A 3,776-nucleotide genomic window follows, 5' to 3' on the forward strand; every position below is an offset into this window, starting at 1 on the left:
TAGATGCTCAATCTTGAATATGAATAATACAAGTTTTTAAATTCTCAACAAAATGTTAGACATACATCAATATTCCTTTCATGATATTAAGACTCTTCCTGACCTAGGTTATCAAAACTGGACAGGATATCAGAGGTCAGCTAGTCTAGCCCTCTCATTTTACACGTTAGGATATTGAGGCCCAGAGAGGTACAGTGAATGCTCAAGGTCACACAGGTAGTAAATAGCAGAGTCTGTATTTGAACCTTGGTCTTCTGCCTCCAAATCAAGTGTCTTTCAACGGCATCTTTCTTCTTCCTTTATCAAGCAAATAAGCAATATTTGAAAGACTACAGCTCTTTGAAGATGGAGGCTGCAACTCAAAGGAATCAGGGTCCATTTCCAGATTTCAATGCCAGGCTCAGTCTATTAGAGACCACACCTTATTCTCTTGGATGAGGAATGGATTTCTCACTTATTATACCAATAAGAGAGGTGAATATAAGCATGCCTTATACCTGGTCCACAGGTGAACCACAAAGATCTTACAAATAAACTTTATGATTCTTCTAAATAACATTGTTACAAAGCAAGAGGCAAATGTAGACATAAGCCTAACCTAGGTTGTTCATTGGCTCATACAACACTGGGTGAAACCAAGTTAAAGGGTGCACTTAGCTCCATAGACACAATGTTATAAGCTCCTATAGAGCAGGAATTGTTTCATTTATGTTGTTCTATTCTCAGTAATAAATGAATGAAAAAGTCTTCTCCTAAATAGTCTCACAATGGGATTCTGCAATTTTATGGCAGGATTTGGTTATGATTTCTTTATAATTTTATTCCTTATAATTTTAATTCATCTAAAATTGGCTTCCAATGCCTCATTGATGTAAAATGGGGGCCCTGGGTCCTCCCGAGCTATATGCCAGAGACTTATGTACTCTGAGATCCTACCAAGCCAGAGAAGTTTTGAGAACAGGCTTGTGGTCTGAGGACCAGTCCAACCAAGTCCAGAAAGGTTTTTCACAAGGTTAGTCACAGGGTGATGAATTACTAAACTACAGTCAAGTATTGGAAAACCATTTATTAGTTGATGAAAGGTCAATGAGATCACAGATTCATGAAGTACTGAACTAGGAGCAGCTAGGTGACTGTGCAGGGCTTCCTAAACTTCTTCCAGTCATGACCCCTTTTCGTCCAAAATATTTTTACTTGACCCTGGGTATATAGGTATACAAAATATACATAACCTTTTACTGTTGACAAATTTTTCACAAGCCCCACATTCAGTTGCATGATCCCATATGGGGTTACAACCCACAGTTTAAGAAGTGAGGGAGACCAAAGAAACTCCGAGTAGCTTGTGGTGGCGTCTGGATCTCTTGGAAGTTTTATCCTGGAAGAAGCTGAGCCTGGTGTTTCTGAGATCAATTCAGGTGAAAAAAAAAAAACAGCTAAAAGTAACCAACCGCCAAATTATTATCTGAGGAGTCTGCTGTTGATTTTCCACCTCATGGTGGGGGAGGAGGACACCTGATGATGCCCACCCATGACCTTCTATTTTGGACATAAGAATGTGGAAGTGCTATTTTCTGGATTAGTGATCAATACACCTGGGGAAATGGCTGGGGCGTTTGTGGTGATCTTTTTGTTATCCATGTTCTATGAAGGCCTCAAGATAGCCTGGGAGAGCTTGCTGAGTAAGTCCCAGGTCAGCATTCATTAGAACTTCATGCCAGTCCCAGGACCAAATGGAACCATCCTCATGGAAACACACAAAATTGTTGGACAACAGATGCTGAGTTTCCCTCACCTTCTGCAGACAGTGCTGCATGTCATCTAGGTGGTCTTCAGCTACTTGCTTATGCTTGTCTTTATGACCTACAAGGCATACCTCTATATCGCAGCAGCGGCAGGAGCTGGAACAGGCAGTGGTAGTGGACATCACAGAGCACTGCCATTAATACCAGACTCTAGAATGTGGCCTTATTCACCACAATGGGAAACAGCTGGAGACCGGGAGCTGATTTTCGAGTCCTCCCTTTGTCCCTCCATGACCCCCTGCCTCCCAACACTTGCAAATCAAGGAGGTTTGCCTACTAACCTCCAAGCTGGATGGTGCCCTCCCCAAACTGTTGATTTCTGCTATTAGGCTGAGATCCTCAGTTCTCCTAATCAAAGAAGCCTTTTGTTGTAATAATTGCTTGATCATCTACTTCCCTTTTTAATCTCATGTTTTGTTTTGTTTTGTTTTGTTTAATTACAATTTTGTGGACTGGAGTAATTTCTGGGTCCTACATGGTTGGGGGAAACTCCTACCTACCAATAACACTAGAACATCTCCCAGTTTTTGGACTGAGTGGGGAAATAAGGTGTGTCTTTGCCAAGGTGTAATGTGATACAGGGCAATCTGAGAATCTGAAGGATTTACAAGTTGAATAAAGGTGTGGCAGCATAAAGAAGTGTTCCCTTGAATAGCAACAGTCCAGGTCAGAAGCTTCTGCCAACATTTGCTTTTTTTATTATTCTGATCTCACCAATCACACTTGACAATCAATTGACAATTAACAGGAAATATTTTCAAATAAAACCATTGGCTTCTTAAAAAAAAAAGTGAGGGAGGCGGCAACTAGGTGGCGCAGTGGATTCAGGAGAACCTGAGTTCAAATCCAATCTCAGACACTTGGCACTTACTAGCTGTGTGACCCTGGGCAAGTCACTTAACCCTCGTTGCCCTGCCCCCGCAAAAGCGAAGGAGTAGGGAATAGAATGCTGGACCTTAAGTCAGGAAGACTCATCTTCCTCAAGTTCAAATCTGGCCTCAGATACTTACTAGCCAGGTGACCTTGGGCAAGTCACTGTTGGCCTCAGTTTCCTCATCTATAAAATGAGCTGGAGAAGGAAATGGCAAACCACAGCAGTATCTTTGTCAAGAAAAGCCCAAATGGGGTCATGAAGAGTGGAACATGACTGAAAATAACTGAACAACAAAAAGAGTTACACAGAGATGAGGCAAACTTAGATGGATTATGATCTGCATAGTTGGAGGGAATACTCATGTCAATGAATTCACAGATCTCTTGGACCACTGGCATATGCAGATTAACTGCAATCACTAGTCTGAATCCAGAGAACGGATGATACAATATACTTCTCTCCTCTCAGCAGAAAGGTGAGAGTAGGAGTACATAATGTTGCATACACCTTCAGAGGTAGTTGTTTTATTGGTCCATTTTGCTTCATCCTTTTTCTTTGTTTGGGGGGAGGGGGCAAGGTCAATGAGACTCCGGCAATCAAGAACTGACTAGTAGGAAAAAACACACACACACAGTAGCAATAACAATTTTAGATGATTATGTTGTATATAAAATTAGTTGGTTTTTTTTAAAGTAATCCTAATGCTAAAGAGACAGGAGAGAAGCATTATGCTTGTCTATTGGCTTTTTTATTTGCTTATATAAACATTCATTATCTATTGCATTTGCCAACAATACCAACTGGGGCCAATGTTGTAGGAAAAGGATGTTCTAGGGTACCAGGGAGGAATGATGCTGCTCTGCTTTGTGCCATGATTTGAGTGCAACTGGATGTTTTTAATAAAAATTAAATTTTAAAAAATGAGTTGTAGGAGACTAGGGATTATTTTTAAAAGAACTCTTTCCAGCTATTGGTATTCAGTCTGGTGTCTTAAAAGGCAGCATGGTTTAGTAGAAATTGAGCTAGTGGAGTGTGAATTGGTCCAAACTCTTTGGATATCAGTTTGGAATAATGAAAAAAAATTACTAAACTGTCCA

This window comes from Dromiciops gliroides, chromosome 3 (assembly GCF_019393635.1).
Source record: "Dromiciops gliroides isolate mDroGli1 chromosome 3, mDroGli1.pri, whole genome shotgun sequence".
Taxonomy (NCBI): domain Eukaryota; kingdom Metazoa; phylum Chordata; class Mammalia; order Microbiotheria; family Microbiotheriidae; genus Dromiciops; species Dromiciops gliroides.